The following is a 23,761-nucleotide window of genomic DNA, read 5'->3' as shown; positions in this document are numbered from 1 at the left end:
GGAGTTTTGTGCAAAACCTTTAGATAAAACAACACGGAAAACTATTTTGAATAAGTCCATTTCAATTTGTAATGAACTTGATATTTCACTATAAATGAGATTTGTTGTTGTAACCAAGGAATACTCTTTAAAATGAAAAATAAACAAGCATGAAGTATAGATAGATGCACTGTGAACGCATGTTTACACAAAATGGCGGAGTTGGGAGAAGATGAAAATGTCCTATACATAATTATGGATTTCTCTGTTACTATCATTGGTACATAAAGTTAAGTCACATGCAAGATTTAATATTTTGCTATGTGTTTTTTTATGTACTGATGTGGTAATTTGCTGCAAGATTTGAATTCGAAATGGATTTGGTGAACATCCCATGGTAAATATCCCGGTCCGAAAATATCCGGACTTAGCATGGATCGGGTTACACACAACTAGGACCCCTCATGGTATAGGTTGTCTATACTCAAATCTAGGTCTAGTTTGGTTTTTAGTTTTTCAGGAATTGTTTTCGCAATATCAAAGCTCAAATGTCTTTATAAAATGCTACCTCCTTATTTACAAAATTGGTAATTATTTCACTTTATTGACAAAATCCAATATTAAAATAACTTAAACAATGTTTAGAAAATGTTATGTATTGTTTTAATACAGCGCAATTTTTGTGTATTTTAATGCGTTAAATTCGCCTCCTCTTTTTTTCGATTTAATATTGGTAAGTTTTTAAGTGTTCTGCATTCACTTTTGCTTTAGCATACTCTTAAAGCTAAACAAATGTCTTGCTGAGTGATATTCAATGTATCTTTGATTAAAAGTGTAGTTTATACATGTAAACATGTTTTATAGTCAATATCATTGATGTTTTATATGCACAGTATGTAAGATTTAAACTGTGTGTTTAATAAGAACTTTGAAACTTTGAGTGTATTAAAACATGCATTAATAGCAGTTTAAGGATTTAAAATGACAAGTAAATGATATAAATTTTGACTGTGTTTATGTTGTTTTCTGATTTTTACCCTTTAAGAGTATGTTTTGTGACTTTTTTCCTTTTTTTTTTTTTTTTTTTTTTTTTCGACCACCCAGTGGACATTTTTTCCAAAAATTCTTGTAAACCAAAAAATAAAAAAGGAGTGGCCTAAGGAGCTTTCCAAGATTTAGCTTCACTTAAGGGCGCTACTTGGTTATTATCCGCATCCGCGGGAGCCGAAATATATATGGTTAAAATGTTTAAAGGATGGTTTTTGGGTTCTTCTTTGATATAAACTTTTTTTTAGTTTGAAATGAAACATCTTCGTGTATGTTCAACTCTCTGATACTAACATAAAGTTGTTGCCTTGGACAACTTATGATCTACTTGTGAAAGTATAAGAAGAAAACGTTGATGAAATTTTCAGATATGATGATCTTTAAACTGCTGTATGATTGAAAGCTGGAAATTATAAACTAAACATTTACACACATGAAAATAGTTTTGATCGGCAGAGAGGGTCCATTACATTGCTAGACGAATTCGTTACCGCTGTACCATTTAAGTTATGAAGAATCATAAATAAAATTCATAATCATATCGGAACTGTTAATATTGCACCAACATCTGTAACGACATATTTGCTTTCACAGGTTAAGATAACTAACTTTCGAAAATTATATTTATTTATTTGTGATATTTTATCCGATAAATGTTTTACAAAATGTAACAAAACAAACATGCAATTAATCCACTATTTAAGCCCAAGAAAATATGAAAAGTTCAAGGAATACCGAACTTTTGATCGGCCATATTAAAAAAGACAGCAACAACATTTGATTGGTGATTGATATAAATTGCTAATCCATATAACACTATTTTATTGTAGTAACGCTCTATCAACTTCAGGTATATACTATTGGCAATGTCTACTCACATATTTACATTTCTAAACGTTATCCGGTTTTCATTATTTTGCTGAAATGCATCAAATAAGTAGAACACCTTTTAAATCCAGCAAAAAGTGCATGTGTTTTGCCAGACTATTTTCAAACACATTCTATTTTCCGAACAAACCTAATCATGTATGTTTGAATGAAGCAGAAAGTGAAAACTGGAAATATCTGAATGCGTCTGCCAAGAATTGATTTTCTATCAGATGCCTTCACAAGTTATTGGTAATGCCCGCATTCCCTATTCTAGGGATTGGATTCTTAAACGTTGTAATCAATTTTAGGTGTTTCACAGCTGATCGAAAAAAGGTACACCATTAATATAACATTTTATTGACAAATCTAAAATAAAAATATGTTTGCAATGTGTTTTGACAATTTAAAGAAAGAATATTGCTACAGTTGGCGTGAAGTGTTGAGTGGGGGCCGCAACAGGTCTTCCTACAGTCTAGATATACATTTTTGCATATGTAACAAGGTTTTAAATATTGAGTTATATTGAACAGTTGGTCTAGACGAAAACAGTATCTCATGTATAAATATCGGCCATGAAGTGTTGAAATATAAGCATTTGTCATATTCAAGATGGATGTTAAGCCTTTAAATGATAGCTTTTCCGATTTTGTTCTCAAAATCAATGGCACTGAAAGGTCGACGAAAAACAAGCAATATTTATATTCGTTAAGCATAAACAAAATTGTATTCAATATGGGGCGTTTGAGGGGCACACTAAGGTTGGCTACCAATATAATAATGATAATACATACATATTGATTAATGTTTTAATCTGTACTCAAATCTTCTGTTTTTATGTTTGTTTTGATAATTAAAGTCAATGAGTTAAACTTAATTATGGATTTAAAAGAAATATCAATGCTTCTGCATCTTTCAATTGAAAACGTATTTTATGGCCGTATTAAACACGATTGATGATTGTTTTTTGCTACAGACTGAAAGGCTTCTTTTATAGTAAAACTAGCAGCGCTGCATTTTACCTAAGTTACCAATAAATTCATTTATGGAACTCCGAAAGTACACTTTTCCTCTATGATCCTTTATGACAGCAAAACACTTAGTTTCCATACACATTTTCACACGAATCGTAGCTCGGTATCATTTAAGTAGTACCCTTATTTTTCGAAAACTTTCAGAAGATTCAATATTCAATATATATTGGGATGGACCTAAAAACCCCTACATGGATGATGCTAAAGTTTCTAAATTTTAACCAAAGTCTTGTTTAAAAGTGGAAAGTCTATATAAACACACAACTGAAATTAATCAACCTGAATGCCTTATTTTGTTTCACTCATTTGACTTTAAAGGTCAGACCAAAAAGCATATGATTTGTGCACTGATAAAAATATTAGCCGTTATAAATGTATTATTATTATTTAATTATTTGTGGATATAGCATGATTATGTGTGTTTTCTTGTTTTTATCATTAAAGTCAAATGAGTTGAATATAATAAGGCATCAAAACTAATGCGCTCCTTTTGTGCATCCAGTATTAAACTCCTTACGGAATGTATGCTCGTTTACATGTTCCGTGAATTTATTTTCAGAGGTGAAAGATTACTTGCATATTTTTTATAACTAAAACAGTTTTCGAGATAAAATTCGATTTTGCGTGTCTGTTTCAAGTAGCATTTTTTTATAGTTTAATTCCGTTAACAAGTGCAAAATGGAATATTTAATTACTTGCAGAAAATTTCTTAGAAGCACTCGCCATGTGGAAACTCTAACATTGTTGAAGGTTTTGCTGTAATGAATTCGGAAGAACAAACAGAAATAAAGATTTGTAACAAATTTACTTTCATCTATATATTTTTATATATTTATATGCGATAATCATAAACAAAGCTGTATTCTATATAACTGGGCTGGGTCATTTTTTAAGTGGCACACTTACCGGTTTGCCACGAATCTAATAAAACGCATTGATAGAGGTGCATATGTTTAAATCCCTACTCAAATCATGTTTTTTGGTTGTTTTTGATCATTTAAGTCAAATTAGTTAAACATAATAGTGCATTAGAATAAAAGAGTTTTCTGCACTATTTAAGTGATAACCTATATTGTGCAAAAAAACAACAATTGATGACGTATTCAGTTCAGGTGATAACCTATATTGTGCAAAAAAACAATTGATGACGTATTCAGTTCAGGTGATAACCTATATTGTGCAAAAAACCCAATTGATGACGTATTCAGTTCAGGTGATAACCTATATTGTGCAAAAAAACAATTGATGACGTATTCAGTTCAGGTGATAACCTATATTGTGCAAAAAAACACAATTGATGACGTATTCAGTTCAGGTGATAACCTTTATTGTGCAAAAAAACAATTGATGACGTATTCAGTTCAGGTGATAACCTATATTGTGCAAAAAAACCCCAATTGATGACGTATTCAGTTCAGGTGATAACCTATATTGTGCAAAAAAACAATTGATGACATATTTAGTTCAGGTGATAACCTATATTTTGCAAAAAAAACAATTGATGACGTATTCAGTTCAGGTGATAACCTATATTGTGCAAAAAAAAACAATTGATGACGTATTCAGTTCAGGTGATAACCTATATTGTGCAAAAAAATAATTGATGACGTATTCAGTTTAGGTGATAACCTATATTGTGCAAAAAATCAATTGATGACGTATTCAGTTCAGGTGATAACCTATATTGTGCAAAAATCAATTGATGACGTATTCAGTTCAGGTGATAACCTATATTGTGCAAAAAAAACAACAATTGATGACGTATTCAGTTCAGGTGATAACCTATATTGTGCAAAAAAAACAATTAATGACGTATTCAGTTCAGGACTATGAAAGCTGCAGTCATAAAAAGAAACAGGTCGATTGTTATAGAACGATACGAAATCATGAACATAACAATTTAGAAAGTGGGCTCAAGGACTTAATCACGAACGTAATCTCTATAATGTATTGTTTCTGCGCACGTGCACTTGTTTGCTATATTAAATAGTTTCAAAATAATGAGAACATCTTTAGTGCCGATAATATTGATTACGTTATTAAACTGTGGAACCTGGTGAAGTAAGCAATTTTTATTTTTATTCTAAAAACAAGTTTTTGGGCTATCCAGGATTCGGCTTTACTTTAAACTTAACGTATCAAACAGAACCGAAATACATGCGATTAAAATGTTTGAAGAATGGTTTTTGGCTCTTCCAAGAAGGAAAATTGGCTGTTTAGTTTGAAATAAAGCATGTTGATGTATGTTCGTCTCAACAAAAAAGACATAACAATGTTAAACATTTATAAATAGTAAAATTTTCAAAAATGTTTCATAACTAACGAAGGATGCTTTTCTTGCATTGATTTGTTGTTGTTAAATCTATTCAGTTAACTTTGTAGTATCTGATTTAATATTTTAATTTATACTTGGTGATCAACAATATAATATGTTTTAACACATTTTTTTTAATTTCCCTTGAGTCGATAAAGCATAACATTATGATGTTATGTCATTCCTTCAACTGGGAAAATGCTTAATTTAACTAGTTTCAAATCAACAGGTATTATGCACTCATTCCTCAAGGGCTATAATTTAAAAAAAAAGCTCCATTTCCCTTAAACCTTTCAAAGTACAAAATAAAATCATTTAGGAACTCGTCATTACGTCGAGTATAAGCATATGTCAAAGTGTCTAGGATAATATATACCATGAGTAAAAGTTATTTAATTTTAACACCTTTTGTAGACAGCTGTGTACAATAGTTCGGATGTGTATACACTTTCGGAGTGGCTTTCCGATCAAAGACGAAACTATTTCCCCGACGTTGGAAAAGACAAAATATAATATAAGAATATAATATTGTATAAGACCCAGAAGCCTCGGATGATTCAATCACCGGCAAAAAGGAAGTAGTTTTGAATATAACTGATCGACATGCCTTTTGATAGGTAAATTATTATATGACATTGCCTAAAAATGACATTGCCGGAATAATTCAGGGTGTTAACAAGAACATTCAATGTTTATTAACTGTTTTTATTAACTGTTTTTTCTTCACTCTAATCTTCTATGATAAAAGTTCCATGTTGAGGCTAAAACTTAACCGAGCACCGGTACTGTGCATTTCATTTCGGAGTGACCTCTCTTGTTTCTCGGCAATCATGTTAACAAACAACTATCTTATGAGATTAAAATTCATCCCCATTTTTTTCTTCGATCTTTACTAGTTTTTATTGAATAACGGATCCACCGCCCAATTATTTTGAAACTAAAAAAAATTCGTTATCCTTTTGTTTTTTCTTCCTCCTACGTGGACATTTTGGTCTACTCCTGTAAAAATGGTTGTCTGATCCTTTGTTACAGTAGGGTCTAGTTTAATATCTGTTTTCAAAATGGCGGCCTCAATAAAGCAAAGGCCGTTCATCAAATAAATTCTCGATTTCAAATCACCCTCTTCATCTTAATAAGAACTGACAACCAAAACTTTAAGTAATGTTATCGTTTCAGCTCCAGGTAAGGCAAAATTAGTCTCTATTTGAGCGTCAACCGATGAAAAAGACTAGACGGAGGCACCACTAAAAATGACCGGCCAAACGGTCCTTTATTTCGGAACCGGTTCCGCAAGGCCGATGTCTGTACCATTGGTAAGAATAAGTACCAATCAACTTAAAAGACACACTATTCATAATTAAAATGTTATGAAATCCTAGGTAGAATTGGCCAGATCCAGTGTTTAGCTTTAATGGACTTCAATGGTGATTTTTTATTGGCGAACCTGTAAACCAACGACCCATTTACTAGAACGCATGTTTCCCACTTGTAACACTCCTCCTCCTTTTAAACTAGGTATAAGTTTTTATAAATAATTATGATTTAATGGGCTTAAAGTGCGCCATCCCACGAATATGACGCAACAAACTAGAACTGAGCATTCCCAGCATCCACCAGTTATATAAAACTCTTAAAAATGTTTGAAATATTTAATTTTTAGAATTGTAGAGTCTAACGCTGGTGAAGCCAACGAGAATGAATCTATGAAGGCATCCATTGTGGAACATATACGGAGACCACCTTCTCTTCAAGTAATTATAGCAACGCGAGCATGCGATAAACAAGAAAACTATTTATTGTTAAAGGGATACGCAACTATTCGTCGACAAATAAACTTATAATTGGTGATTGATATATATATTGTGGAGCTCTGCTATAATACTTTATTACAGTACGCTCTAACAAAGTCACGTATTTACATAGTTTTCATTCTTTGCAGAAATTCCTCAAATGCGAAACACACGTTCATCATCATTATGTCCAACAAAATGCCCATGTAATTTGCCACAAAATGTTCAAGGTTAGTTTCAAACACATTCTTGTTTATAACTTAATCATGTATGTCCCAATGAAATTAAATCTAAAAACTGAAAGTTTCGAAATGCTTCTGCATAGATTTTCTATCAAATGCTTTTACAAAAAAATGTAAATGGCCGCATTCCCTATTCTAGGGATTGTTTTTGAACGTTTTAATAAAGCTGAAGTGTTTCGCAGCTTGCCAGTGAAGATCCACCATTAGTATAACATTTTAATAACGCATTTAAAACAAAAGCGTTTTTGAAACGTATTTTGCCAATTTCATGAACGGTAATTGCTACAGTTTGCATGAAGTATTGAGCGGAGGCCGCAAAACGTCTACAGTCTAGATAATACCATTGCATATGTGTAAGGTTTAAATAATGAGTTCAATTTAACAATTTGGACAAAGATAATGTTCCATGAAACAGTATCGTCAATAAAGTGTTCCATGAAACAGTATCGTCAATGAAGTGTTCCATGAAACAGTATCGTCAATGAAGTGTTCCATGAAACAGTATCGTCAATGAAGTGTTCCATGAAACAGTATCGTCAATGAAGTGTTCCATGAAACAGTATCGTCAATGAAGTGTTCCATGAAACAGTATCGTCAATAAAGTGTTCCATGAAACAGTATCGTCAATGAAGTGTTCCATGAAACAGTATCGTCAATGAAGTGTTTCAATATAAGTTTTGGTCATATTTTTAGTGTCTCAGTCCTCTGAATACTCAATCTTCCGACTTTGTTTTAGTTTGATCATAAGAAATGCATATATATATTAAAACTTCGTTTGAGGTACTTATGCAAGTGTTCTTTTTAAAAAGACGTTTATGACATATCTCGCTTACAACTTTCTCAATTCGATAGCGTATGAAAATATAAGAATGATCTACTAGTAGACCTCAATCCTACAGGGAACCTAATGCTAGATAATGTATATCTTACACATTTGTAACGTGGGGAAGCTACTTTAAAAATATATATTGATCTTGTTTGATAGTCAAATATGTTATATGTGCCATACAAAGCAATGTTTGAATAAGTAAACAATAAATTGTCTTTCTTGCATAAAAGCATCTTCTTTTTGTCCTTATTAACAATCCCACAAGATTGCTGTCCCGATCGTCTTAGAACACGACTGACCATAAGGTGGTTTATTACTTTGTGACGAATGTATTGTAGTATGGCTTGGTAAGATATAACTGATTATTCTAATGAGACCAGTATGTATGTTATGAATACTATTTTACTTGTTCCGTTTACATATTTCCAGACGTGAAAGAATCCTTGTATATTTAGTATAGCTACAACAGTTTTCTGCATTAATTTTGACTCTCCGTGTCGTTTTCAAAAAGCATTTTCTTTTATAGCTTAACTCCAATAATTAATGCAAAAAGGAATGAGTAATAAATTGCAGAAATTCTTTGTAAAGCACGCTTCATGTGGGAACCCTTATTCTTCCAAAGTGTTGCTGTAATAAATTGGGAAAATCTTTACGAAATAAACAGATATAAAGTTTTGTAACTATTTTACTACATTATCTCTATTTATAGAAGTATAAACAAAGTTGTATTCAATATGGGGAGTTTGCGTCTTTCTTTACAGGAACACAGGTTATTTTTGCATGATTATGTTAAATTTATAAGACTCTTAAGATCACAACAAAAAAGATCTGTGTACTGGTAAAAAACAATAATATAGCTATATTTTGGCATTTGTTTTTTACTGGAAATGTTTGACCTAGTAGGTATTAGCCATATGAATTGCTTTTATAAAGGCTTGTAAATTTTATCACACATCATTTTCTTATTGTTTTTAAATCATGAGTGTCAAACGAGATTAACACAAAAATGCATTCAAATAAAAACATTCTTTTTCGTTGATCAGGTGGGTTTTCTACCTAGATTATGCTAGTTTTGACAAATTTTTGATACCGTTTATAGCGAGAGACTATGACCTTGTTCACTAAACAAGGATAACTCCATGCATGGATACTTATACATTTAGTCAGACCGATACTAAACTAGCAGAGCTTTCGGAACAACGAATGTACGCATTCAGTCATAAAAAGGTACAAGCCGAATGTTATAGCACAAAATAATCAAAATCATGATTTTGCCCATGGACTAAATCTTAAACTTAATCTCCCTAATGTTCTCATTTTGCACACGTCCACTTGTTTTTTTGAATGCCGATAATTTGCTGCACATTGATACTACAATATGGCAAAGTAAAAATTTGATTCAAATAAATAGAATATTCTATTATTATGGCAACCAAGTAGGAATTAAAATGCTGAATACATTTTTTATGACACATATTTCTTAAATCTTGCTCGATAAAATAACATATTGAAACATAAAAAAACTCTGCTTACAAACTCTTTTACCTAAAACCAACACGAAACTCAAATATTTAAACGCAGAAATAATATCTACCTTAATAATTTGTAATGTTGGGATAGCTTTCTAAAATGTAATCTTATTTACTGGTCAATTTCGCAAAACGTCATTTGAGTCATAAAAGTAGTGTGTGATCATATAAATCATGTCAATTCCCTGCAAATTATGTGCGAAATGAGCCAATGGAGACAAACATTATGATGTTATGTCGTAATTCTTTCATCTCTCTTACTTTTAAAGAAAATGCTCAATTGAAATAGTTTTAAAAGAAAAAAAAGGTCTTATGCACTTATTACTCAAGGGCTGTACTATATTTTCCCCAAATGATTTAAAATGTAAAATAAAGTTCATTTGAGAACTCTAAATTACAAGTATAAGCATATGTTTTGAGCATATTCGTGTAGCAAGGGTAAACGTTATGACTTGTACTACATCTCGTGAATTCAGCTGTGTACAATAGCTCTGATGAGTATTCACTTTCGGAATAGGGGGTCTGTAAAAAATCAAAACTATTTGCCCCATATTGGGAAAGAACTAAAAACATATAATATGAGTCCCATCAGCCTCGGATAATTCATTCCACGACCAAAAAGCAAGTGGTTTTGACTATAACTGACCAACACGCAATTTAATAAGAAAATCATTGCATGCCATTGCATGACATTATACAATGAAGTAATAATTCGGGTTTTTAACAAGAATTTGTTTATTATCTGTTTTGTATTTACTCCAATATTTGATGCAAGAAGTTCCATTTTGGAGGCTAAAAGTAAACTAACACCGGAAATTTCTTCTGTACATTTTAGATTTGGATGGGCTCTCTTGTTATTAGGCAAAATGTAAACAAACTCATGTCAGATAACTTTGTGTATGAACCGCGTTTGAATTGTTACATATACAAAATACATTATCAACCATATACAAAAACTATTTATTAATGGTTGATATACATTGCTGATCCATCCAATAATGTATTATATAAGTAACTATCAAATTCCCGTATTTAAATATAATATTGACAATGTATATTGACATCTAAATACGATATCCAGTTTTCATTATTTTGTTGAAATTCATCAAATGCCCAAAACACGTTTTAAACAATCAGCTCTAACAAATAGCGCTTGTAGTTTGCCACAAACGTTCAAGGAAACTTTCCAAACACATTCTATTTTTCGAACATGTACGTCTCAATGAAGCTGAAAGAGACAACTTTACAAATTATATGAATGCGTTTGCCACGCATTTATTTTCTATCAGATGCCTACACAGGTAATTCGTTTGACAGCATCCTAACTTCTAGGGATTGGGATCTCTTATATGTTTTAATAAAAATAAGGTGATTCGAGTTAACCGATTAGGATGCACCATTAATATAACATTATAACAAATTAAGAATTAAAAATATAAGAAACGTGTTTGCTAATTTTATGAATAAGAATTGCTTCAGCTGGCGTGAAGTGTTGAGTGGGCGCCGCAAATCGTAAACAGTCTAGATATATACTACTGCATATGAAGCAAGTTTTAAAATTGAGCAATAAGAAACAGCTTGTCTGGACGAAAACAGTGTTTCACGTGAAAAAAATCGGCAAAGATATGTTTCAGTAAAACCATCTGTCATATTGGGAGTGTTTGTTAAGCCTCCAAATGATCGCTGTCCAGATGATGTTTTCAAAAGCAATGGTACTGAACAGACAAGTAAACAAGGATACGCATATGTCATATGTGCCATAAAAGCATTTTTGGGATAACAAAACAACAAAAAACAGTTAATTATCTGGAAAGCCACCAGCCCATGCAAACATCACACAAAACATACATGAAAACTACTTGTGCAAATTAATGAGCATTGATTAAATAATAGTATCTGTCAAACCATAGATAAAACACATTTTGATACAATGACATTGATAACTTATATATACAATACGATATACTAACAGTCAAAACTTGTAACGAGTATGTAATGTTTATTCCTGGAAAAGTGAATTTCTCTTTTCAAAAGCTGAGTACGAATAGTGTGCAGTTTTTTTCACAACATGCTCAATATTACAAGACATCAATATATTAAACTTAATTATATTTGGGTTCTCATAATATTTAACATTCATATATATTCTTGTCTAATAGTATCATATAAAGGACATGCCAAAAGAAAACGATATTCTGTCTCTACAACATCTTTACAACGAGGACAAAATCTTAACTGCCTTTCAACATTCGTATAACGGCCACGTTCGATTGCTAGCGTATGAGTTGAAGCTCGAAAACGAGCATACACGGGATAACATAACATATAGTTGTCCTTATTCCGCTGAAGCATCTGTTTTGCCGGCTTGTTAGAAACGCCACAAGGTCATTTCCTCAATAGTTTTAATAAGATTTACCTTTTGCGTTTTATCTTTATTAAGGATTGTTGGGATAAGAGTGAGCTTTGTGCACATAAAATGGTTTAAACCCCCAGTAAATTTACATTTTACTGACCGTTACAAGGCGGTACCAACAATTTTTGATAAAAATACCTATCTTTTATAAATAGTATGTATGCACTGTGCTGTTTGTGGAGTTTTGTGCTGTTCTTCTATGTTTCTTGTTTGTGTTTAATTTTTTTGCTACTGAGCTTGTTTCTGTAGCTTTTTGCTAAATATTTAACTGCAATGGCATATAATTGTTTATTTCTGTGTGACAAATTTGTTTCCAGGTCGATTGACAAAATAGTAATGGAACTGTAATTCCCATTGGAAGCAGTTTTTCAGTTTAACATCATAGCACAATGAATGTGTAATGTATATTCGTTTAAAAGTTCCATCATTAGAAAACTATGAAAAGCATACTTTTATGCAATGATGTGTTATAAAACAGCCTACTGTATCTATGTATAATCGTTAACATGTTCCGTGTAAATTTCTTTAGAAGTGAAAGAATACTTGCATATGTATTATAACTACAAGATTTTTCGGGATTAAGTCGAATAATTAGTGGAGAAAAGAATGAACAATTAGTTGGAGGAATTCTCATAAGAAGCACGCTGTTGAAACTCTTTCATTTTCAAACGTTTTGCTGTAATAAATTGGGAAGATCTTTCAGAAACAAACAGAAATAAAGGTGTGAAAAACATTATTTTGATTTATATTTGTTTAGCATAAACAAAATTGTTTTTATTTTAAGTGATTTTGGGTCTTATTTAATTGGCACACGTTGCTAATGATAAAAATACAAATGTTAAAAGTAAATATGGTTTAATGCGTGCTCAAAAATCTATTTATTCTTTTTGTTTGTTGTGATCATGAAAGTCAATTGAGTTCACCATAATAATGCATTAAAAACATTACTTTTTTGCATCATTTAGTAATAACATTCATTGTAAAAACACAATTAATGATATATTCAGCTAAGAGCTATGAAAGCTTCAGTCATTAAAAGGAAAACAAGCCGATTGTTATAGAACAAAACTGATACCAAAGCACGCACATAATAATATTTAAAGTGTGCTCAAGAACTTAATCTTGATCTTAATCTCTAAAATGTAATGTTTATTTGCACGTGCACTTGTTTGTAATATTAAATAGTTTGAAAAAAATGAGAACAATATGCCCTACATTCCTTGATTTTGAAGCGAGGGAAAGTAAACATAATTTATTTTTTATTTCTAGAAACAAGTTTTGTGTTTATCCAGGATTCGGCTTTTCTTTGAACTTATCCACACTGAACCGAAATACATACTGTTAAAATTTTTGAAAAATTATTTTTGTGGTTTACCTAGAAGAAAAATAGGCTGTTTTAGTTTGAAATAAAAGTATTTTTTCAAATAATTAATTCATTTTGTTTTGACGCTTAACATTAGATCAAAGACGTTAAAATTCCTTATTATACAATGTCTTTCCTATGCCTTAAATATATTTTCGTTATAAGAAAGTAATGCTCTGAAAACCTTGTTATAATAATTAAATTTCCGAAAATGTTTCATAACTAACATTCTGAGCATTTACATGTATACTTGGTGACCAACGTGATAACATGTTTTAACATATAAAACACATTTTTCCCTTAAATCGATAAAGTCTAAAATTATTATATTATTAACTGTTTTACTTTTAAATGCCAGGGTTCGTTTCACTAGTTTTAAATAAACAAGTGCACTTATTCCTCAAGTGCTATAATTTTTAAATGCCTTATTTCCCCAAAACTTTTCAAAGAACAAAAAAGAATCATTAATTTTGAGAACTTTTCATCAAGAGTATAAGGCATAATCAAAAACTTTATATAAAATAATCATAATATTTATCCATCAGTAAAAGTTAAAGAATTGTTACAACTCTTGGATACAGCTGTGTGCACTAGTTGGTATGTGTATACACTTTAAGAATGGCGTGTCGATCAAGAGTCGAATTGTTTTCTCCGATGTTGGTAAAAAACAAATATTTTATTGTTTGAGACCCATAAGCCTCTGATGATTCCTTCCACGACAAAACGAAAGTGGTTTGACTATAACTTATCGACACGCAATTTAATAAGTAAATTATTACCATACATTTTATGACATAATTAAGGTATTTTACAATTATATTTGATATGTTAAAAAAGATTTTCACTCGGTTCTTCGTAAATAGAGAAAACAAACATTTTTGGGCTAAAAATTAACGAGCACTTGCAATTTATACTGTACATTCATTTCGCATGACCTTTTTTGTTTTAGAGGAAAAATGTAATCAAACACCTGCAGAATATCGTAATGTTCGAACCGTGTTGGTATTGTTATATATACGATTTTCTTTAATTTTCGATCATATGTTTTAATGAACTGAATATAAATTATATATTCTTATTGTAACATTATCAGATAAATGAACTGCGAAACATAGCAAAATGAACTCGCAATTAATCAACTACAAAGCCAAAAGAAAACGATAAATTGTTAGACCTATACCGTATATATATATGTATCATCGGTCATATACAAAAAAAACTATTAAGTAGTAATTGCTATATTGCTGAGTCATGTAACAAAGTTTTGTGATGGTAACGCTTCATCAAAATCAGTTATTTATATATAATGCTGGCACCGTCTACTCACATTTTCACATTTCAATACGTTATCCGGTTTTCATTATTTTGCTGAAATTCATCAAAAGTGCAACACTCGTTTTAAATCATTATGTCCAATAAAATGTGCTTGTAAGTTGCCACAAAGTTTTCCACACTAAATTTTAACCACATTCTATTTGCCGAGCAAACCAAATTATAAATGTTTCAATGAAGCTGAATGAGAAAACTGGAAATATCTGAATGCATCTGCCAAGCATTGATTTTCTATCAGATACCTACACAAGTATTTGGTAACGACAGCATTTCCTATTCCAAGGATAGGGATCTTAAATGTTTAAACACCGAGAAGATGTTTCGAGTTTATTGATAAAGATGCATCCTTAATATTACATTTTAATAACAAACTTAGAAACTTATAAGAAGATGGTTTTGGTAATTTATGTTAAATGCTTCAGCTTGCGTGAAGTGTTGAGTGGGTGCCGAAAAAAAACGTGATTCTACAGTTTATATATATGATATTGCATAGAGAGCAAGTTATAAAAAGGGACTTACATTAAACAGCTGGTCTAGACGAAGACAACAGTACGTGTGACAGTTTTGGAAATAAACTGTTTCACTGAAACCATCGGTCATTTTGTGAGTGTATGTTAAACTGATCGCTCATTCGATTTTGTTTTCAAATCAATGGCGCTGAACAGACATAGAAAATCAAGCATACGCCATGTGTCATATGTGCCATGAATGCAGGTTGGGGAAAACATAACGAATTGTTTTCCGTCCCAATTATTTTAAAATACAACTTTCAATATGATGTTCCATTACTTTATTACGAATGTGTTGTATGGTCGACGGATAGTACAGTAAAATATGTATATTATAATGAAATCAGATTTTCCGTTTAAGCAAAATCATTATCGTATGTATATAAGTTTACTTATTCCGTTTATTATCTTTTTAAAGTGAAATAATACTTGCATATTTATTATAACTACAATGGTTCCGGATTAAGTTCGGCTCTGCTAGTCTGTTTCAAGTAGCTTTTTTCTTTTATAGTTTAATTCCAATTGATGAACCTTCAGCTACTTTAAGCTAAATTATGGATTTATGGAAAATATAACCTAATGATAACACTATTATAATCGTGTATTTAATAGCTGAAAACGCAAATATTAAAAGATTGGTAAGTGATAAAATATTTACTGAGATCTACTTTTGTCTCATGGGGTAGAAATACCGTGTTTTCTGCACGCTTCTTTTAAATTAATCTCGATATCCTTCATAATAACCATTGTTTTCGACATTTATTCTTCCTTTTTGGTATATAACATTCGATTTAATTGTGGTAAATCCTATTGTGGAGTAAGAGAGCATATATAAGCATTAACATAATAGTTTTTCAATATGATAGCGTTGGAGTCTTTTGTGAAAGCTGAACACTATACGTTGATGCGAATTTTCAATGCATGATTATGCTTAACTCATAAGACTCTAATGTTAAAAATAAAACATAATGTGATTTGTGGACTATAAAAATAAAAGTAGTGCTGTTTTGGCGAACTTGTGACCACACAGCTATTAATTAAAAAACAAAACATTGATACAGGTAAATATTTTATATCTGTTCTAAAAAAATATGTTTATTGTTTGTATTCATTCTTAGAGTGATATAATTTGTTTGTATTCATTATTAAAGTGATATAATTCAACATAATAATGCATTAAAAACTAAACAAACACACACGTAAACATTTATTGTTTGCAATTTTGAACCTTTAAAACACTATTGATGACTATGACGTTGTTCATTGAGCAAACCCAGCTTTATTCAAACAGCACCGACATACCTATATAATCAGGCAAACCAATAGCCAGGGATGTCTTGTTTTAAAACACACAGCGCCGCATTTTTACATTTATGTAATATTTAATATGAATTTGGAACGACGACAATTCACCTTCAGTCATAAAAAGGATCAGGGCTATTTTTTTTAAACAAAAATCATAAACATAAGAGAACCAATAGTAAACGTTATAGTACTATATCATTTCGTGAATTCAGCTTTGTACCAAAGTATGGATGTTTATACACTTAAATAATGAATTGTCGATCAAGAGTCAGAACTATTTGCCCGACGTTGGGAAAGAACCAATACAATATTGTCTGAGGCCCATAAGCCTTTGGTTATATCCTCCACGACCAAAATGCAGATGGTTTTGCCTATAACTGACCGACAAGCCATTCACACAGTAAAATAATAAAACTCAGCATGACTATACATGACATTAGAAAATGAAGTATTAACAATTCTTTTTAACAAAAATATTTAATTTGTTTAATTTGTTTTATAGTCACTTTATTCTTCAATGATAGAAGATCCATGTTCAGGCGAAATGATAACCGAGCACCGGCAATTAGTACTGTGAATTGTATTTCGGAGTGACCTTTCTTGTTTCTAGGCAATATGTAATTTTTGACACCGAACTGTTCATTGGCCATATACAAGTTGACAGATGATCTATACATTGCTAAGCAATGGAACCCTAGTTCATAAAAGTACTCCCTATCGAAACCACGTATTTACATATAATATTGACAATTCCTATTCACATTTTGACATTTACATACGTTATCCGGTTTTTATTGAAATTCATCAAATGCGCACGAGACGTTTTAAAACATAAGGTCTTACAAATGGCGCATGTAGTTTGTCACCGAATGTTCAAGGAAACTTTCCAAACACATTTTATTTTTTGGAAAAAAAACAACAACACACTTATCATGTACGTCTCAATGAAGCTAAACGAGAAAACTTGAAGTATATGAATGCGTCTGCCACGCATTGATTTTCTATCAGATGCCTACACAAGTATATGGTACTAACAGCATTCTAACTTCTAGGGATTGTATGTTTTAATAAAGCTAAGGTGTTTCAAATTTACCGATTAAGATGCACCATTAATATACATATAAATAACAAATGTAGAATTAAATATTTAAGAAACGTGTTTGCTAATTTCATGAAAGTTTATTGTTTCAGTGGCGTGAAGTGTTCTGTGGGGGCCGCAAAACGTCGTTCTTGAGTCTAGATATCTACTATTGCCTTTGCAGCAAGTTTTAAAAATTGAGTTATATTAAACAGTTGGTCTGGACGTTGACAGTATCGGCAAAAATGTTTCAGTAAAACCATCGGTCATATTGGGAGTGTTTGTTAAGCCTCCGAATGATCGCTGTTCCGGTGATGTTTGCAAAACCAATGGCGCTGAACAGACAAAGAAAAACAAGCATACTCATATGTCATATGTGCCATAAAAGCATTTTTGGGATTACATAACATATAGTTGTGCTTCTTCCGCTGAAGCATCCTTTTTGAGATTCCTAATTAGAAAAATCCCACAATATCATTTCCTCAATAGTTTTAAACACGACTGTCCAATGGCATAAAATTGTATATAACTGTGTGACAAATTCCTTGTCTGGTCGCTTGAAAAAAATGGTAAAGGAACTGTAATTTCTAAACAGCCTACTGTATGCATGCTTACTCGTAAACATGTTCCGTTTACATTTCTCCAGAAGTGAAACAATACTTGCTTATTTATTAAAACTACATCAGTTTTTGGGATTAAGTTCGACTCTGCGTCTGTTTAAAGTAGCATTTTTACAGTCTAATTCCGCTGATTAGTGGAGGAAAGAATAAATAATTAGTTTCAGGAATTCTCTAAAGAAGCATGCGTCATGTTGAAACTCTTTCATTTGTAAATGTGATGCTGTAATAAAATTAAAATACCTTGCAGAAACAAACAGAAATAAAGATGTCTAACAATTTTACAACATTATCTTCATTTATTTGCGTTAAGCATAAACACTGTTGTATTCATTATAAGTGTTTTGGAGTCTTTTGTTAAGTGGCACTCTAAAGGTTGGAAATGTAGCTTATAATAAAATTACACATTTATAATTTTGTACTAAAAAAAGAGAAGTGTTTTTGTTTATTTTGAGCATTAAAGTCAAATGAGTAAAGCATATTAATGCATTAAATATAATCAGAAAAAACATCATTTTTTTCTACATCTCTTAAAAACTTATTATGTGGCCCTTTTAAACGCAAATGATGACGTATTTAGCGAAGAACTATAAGAGTTCACCTTCAGTCATAAATTGGAACAGGCCGATTGTTATAGAACAAATTGATAACAAATCATGAACACAACCATTTAGTGTGCTGAACGACATAATCTGGAACTTAAACTCTATAACGTTCATGCGCACGTGCACTTGTTTGCAATTTAAAATAGTTTAAAATAATGGAAAAAAAATTAGTGCCGATAATAGGCCATTCATTCCTTGATTTTGAAGCCTGGGAAAGTAAACATATTTTTTCTATAAAAAAACGTTTTTTGGCTATCCAGGATTCGAAATATATATAGTTAAAATGTTAGAATGATGGTATTTTGGTTCTTCCTAGATGGAAAATTGGCTATTTTATTTTGAATAACAGCATGTATGTTCATCTCTCCGATAATGACATAAAGCTTTTGGAGTGGACTACTTTAAATCTGCTGGTGCAAGCATAAAATGCTAACGTGGATTTAATTATCTTTGATTTGTTACCCAGTTTTCATTACTTCGTTGGAATTGCGCAAATGCGCAACACACGTTTTACATATTTGTGTCCAGCACATAGTGCATGCAATTTGCTATATAATGTCCAAGACTATATTTAAAACACCAATTTATTTTTCGAGCAATCCTAATCATGTATGTCGCAAAGAAGTTAAAAAAAAAAAATGAAGTATCTTAATGCGTCTGCCACGCTTTGATTTTCTATCAGGTACCTACACAAATATTTGGTTATAACCGCATTCCCGATTCTAAGGATTATGATCTGATGTTTTAATAAAGCTAAGGTGTTTCTAGATTATCGATAAAGATGCGCCATTTTTATTACATTTTAATAACAAATTTAAAATTAAAGATGTTTGAAACGCATTTCGCCAATTTCATGAATGTTAATAGATACAGCTGGCGTAAAGTGTTGAGTGGTTTGGTGGGGGTGTAAAACATCGTTATACAGTGTATATATACACCATGCTATATGTTGCAAGTTTTAAATATTGGATCCTATCAAACAGTTTGGTCTGGACGAATATAGTGTTCCATGCTATAACATCGGCAATTTCAATAAAAGCAATGGTCAAATTGAGAGTGTATCTAAAGCCACCAAATAATTGCTTTTATTTTTAAAATCAATGGAACTGAACGGACGAAAACAAACGTATAGCATACGATATTACGTTATCATTTGTTTGTTTGTGTCATAAATACCATAAAACCAGTCATGCAAAATTATGAAAAAAAATTGTTCTTCTTGAGCTGAAGCATCTTATGTTGGACCTTGTTAAAATGCCCACAAGATGGTAACCCCAATAGTTTTTTTTACATCACTATTCACTTGAATGTTCTACAATTAAAGACATATGCGTTGTATGGTCGCTTGTCAAAATGGTGAAATAATTGTACATTATTATGTAATCAGTATTTCAAATTAATATAAAAGCAGAATAAACATGTTATGTTTCTTAGTTTACTAATTCCGTCTATATATTATCAGAAGAGAAAGAATACTTGGCAATGCATATATATTTATCATAACACCAACAGTTTTTGGGATAAAGTTCGACTCTGCGTGTCTGTTTCAAGTAGCATTCTCTTTTGTAGTTTAATTCCAATAATTCGCGCAAAAATGTAATGTTTAATTAATTGCAGTAATTCTCTAAGAAGTACGCGTCATGTGGGAACCCTTACATTTTTTTGCTGTAATAAATAGGGAAGATCTCTCATAAATAAACAGATATGAAGATTTGTAAAAAATAAATACTACATTATACATTTATATATTATATTTTTTTTACGCAAAAACAAAGTTGTATTCAATAAAAGTGGGTTGGAGACTTTTGTTTAAGGGGCACTCTGTAAGTTGGCCAAGTAGCAAATATTTATAAATGTATATTGGTAAATGGTAATATGTTTAATCTGACCTCAAAACTCTAATTTCTGTTTGTTTTGATCATTAAAGTCAAATGAGTTGTACATGAAAATGCATTAGAATAATAAAATAAACCCCATCATTTTTGACTTCATCATTAAATTGATAACCCAAAGACCAGTCAGATGGTTAAGGAACAAAACTGGTACTAAATCATGAACATGAAAGTGTGCTCAAGGACTTAATCTTTAATTTAATCAGTATTATACGACTCAACCCTCAATATAGCTTTCTTAAAAGTGTCTTTTGTAAGAGGACCGTGCACGAGAATTTTGAGTAATCCCACAATGTATTTAGGAAGCCATGATAAAAATCTAATGTGTATCTTTCGGAAAAATGTGACATAAAGATGTTGACTTGGGCGAATTAAGAGCTGCTTGTGCAAATACAAAAACAAACGTTGATGAAATACTCATATATTGAACTTTAAAAACTAATGTATGAAAGTTGGATTTTATACAATACTGTACAGTATTATACATTTACAAACATTAAAACAGTTTTGATCGGCCGCACGGGACCACTACATTGCTAGACGAAGTCGTTTCTGCTGGACCACTGAAGTTATGTCAAAATAAATATACTGTAAATCATCATATCGGAATATATTTTCAATGATTAACCGACATGTGTAAGGATATAAATGCTAATGGTTACTATTTTATTTGTTGTTTCTGTTGTTGTTTGTTTTGTTGACACATTTTTCTATATGGCGGTAGGTTATGTACAAAGCGTTCACGATGACTAATGCAACAAGTGAACATCAAGATTAATGAAACACACTTTTATCAAACCATATTACAGATAATACCGTAATAACATTTTCTTACTTCAATGCAATTTAAAGTTTAGACTTCCATACTTATATGTTTAAACTAGCATTTTTCAAATAATGTGTTAACCAACTTAGGTCTCTTATTAAGAGGCTTAAGCTAAGCTAACTATTTTTGTTATACATGTAAATAGCATAACATTGAATTTCTTAAGAGTTTTTGTACTTTAGATGGGAATTATCTTCATGTAAATTACAATAACTTACTCGTTTTTGATTTAACAAAATCCATTTAAAATACATTTTTTTGACTTTTGAAATAAGCTACTTAAGTCTGTAAAGCTTAAGAAGTTTCGAGAAATCGGGGCCAACAGATTGACATGTTTAAAAGTTTAAAACTTGTTACTGAGCTTTTTAATTTTTACTTGTCGACTAACATTAGAATATGTTTTGACGTATAAAACAACACACTCTCTATTTTCCTTGAGTCGATAAAGATAAACCTTATGATGTTATAATGTCAGAAAAGTTTCAGAAAAGGTTATATGCACTTATTCCTCAAGGGCTATAACATATGTTTATTGTAGGCGCTGGTCCGTGCTGCAGAAGAATTAAGTTATTCGTGTGGAGTTGCCCTTTTCTCAGACCCAAGCCCATACATTGACACGGTGTTTGTCCGAGAAGGCATTAATAACGGAGACCGTCCAGTAATCAACTAGGTCTATCATATATTGCTTAGAATGGAGAAAAATATCTTAACATCAAAGAAGCATTGCTAAATATAATTTTATTTCAAGATTAAAAACTAAGATATTTCCTTATTCAATTTAACAACAAAAATGAACTTGGGTGCAAAGAAATGTTTATATTTTATGCGTTTCTTTCAATATGAAGAAATAGTGCACAACAATGTGGAGCCAATTACTCATCTGACACAGGCATATTTGATCTTAGGCCGATATGTGGCAACTGTGTTGCAAATGGAAAACCTCCTGCGGTCAGGAATGTTTTAAAATTAGCAACAACAAAATGTGATACAAAACCTTGAATTTTGTAACAGCAATAATTTTATGTGACATAAATTCAACATGAAGTGAGAAATGCTTCATTCGTGATAAGAATAATTAAAAATTGAAATTGATAAAAGGAAACATCGGACTGTAAAGCCAAGCCATTCAAATGGCAATACGAGAATTTATATATTAATATTGGGGCCTTGCAAAATAGTGTTACATGATTAACAAAACACATTTCAGCATCATTCATATGTTTTATAAGTATGTTTACATTTTGAAATTGGATTTGTGGGATTTTCCACCGACACTATGAAAATTACATATATTTAAAAAAATATGACATGAGTGGATTCCTTTTTTTCTCACAACCCATCCAACAGTTTTTAAAAAAAAAAAAAATGTCAGCCAATTAGTAATATATTAAATATTTAGAGGATATTAGTTTTTTTCAGTGTTGGAACGTATACACCACTCATGAAAATATGTTTTTCTAAGACATTCGTTAAACAAACGATCTTTCACTGAAATCAACAAATTTCAGTTTCTTTTATGCTTATTTTTGAAGTTTTATTATATTTTTTTTTCTTTCTAATAACCCCCTTTTTTATAAGGGTGGTTTCTACGCTGCTACCCGTGGGACGCCCCCAACACATAATTATAGCTGATGACGTAGCTTTCAATTCTTTATGTCCGGTTCTAGGACTTTTTGCTCGATGAAATTTTCTTCCAAAAGTTTATTATAAACACGTTTTATTATAAATACACATTTTATGAGCAATAATCATTCCACTTTTATTAAGGCATCGTTGTTCCAAATGATAACAGTTAATGTACGAAAGCACTTTTTATGAAAGAGGACATGAATACATACAGAATTACTAAGCCGCTTTTTATTGAATGAAAATTTGAAAGGTCAAACGTTTTAGCAAAACAAATGCGGATATCCATTGGATTAAACATTGTTGTTAGTTTGTTTAATGATACATTGGTATTCAGTCATACGTCAATGGCAGTGAATACATGTCATGAAATATCTGAATGCGTTTGCCACGCATTGATTTTCTATCAGATATCAACACAAGCATTTGACAATGCCCGCATTAGGGATTGAGATCTCATATGTTTAAATAAAGCTAAGGTGTTTCGCAGTTTGTTTATAAAGATGAACCAATAATCTAACATTTTAAAAACACATTTAAAATTAAAAATTTTGAAATGTGTTT

General features: G+C 31.2%; 1 protein-coding gene across 4 annotated transcripts in view; it reads right to left on the bottom strand.

Annotated features, from left to right (window-relative positions):
* Positions 1-23,761, bottom strand: part of LOC128203428 (transmembrane protein 26-like) — a 74,616-nt gene that overhangs the window by 12,048 nt on the left and 38,807 nt on the right. Inside the window, exon 1 of one of the 4 annotated variants that reach the window (XM_052904838.1) lies at positions 14,735-14,872. The exons of 2 other annotated variants lie outside the window; for them this stretch is intronic. The gene's annotated coding sequence lies outside the window, so the exon portion shown is untranslated. Of the gene's footprint in view, positions 1-14,734; positions 14,873-23,761 lie in introns of those variants that run through there. One more of the 4 variants, XM_052904839.1, reaches the window with a different exon arrangement.

Source organism: Mya arenaria, chromosome 9 (assembly GCF_026914265.1).
Source record: "Mya arenaria isolate MELC-2E11 chromosome 9, ASM2691426v1".
In the NCBI taxonomy this organism is placed as follows: Eukaryota; Metazoa; Mollusca; class Bivalvia; order Myida; family Myidae; genus Mya; species Mya arenaria.
The sequence above is the reverse complement of the archived record's forward strand: the minus strand, read 5'-3'. Positions and strand labels throughout refer to the sequence as shown.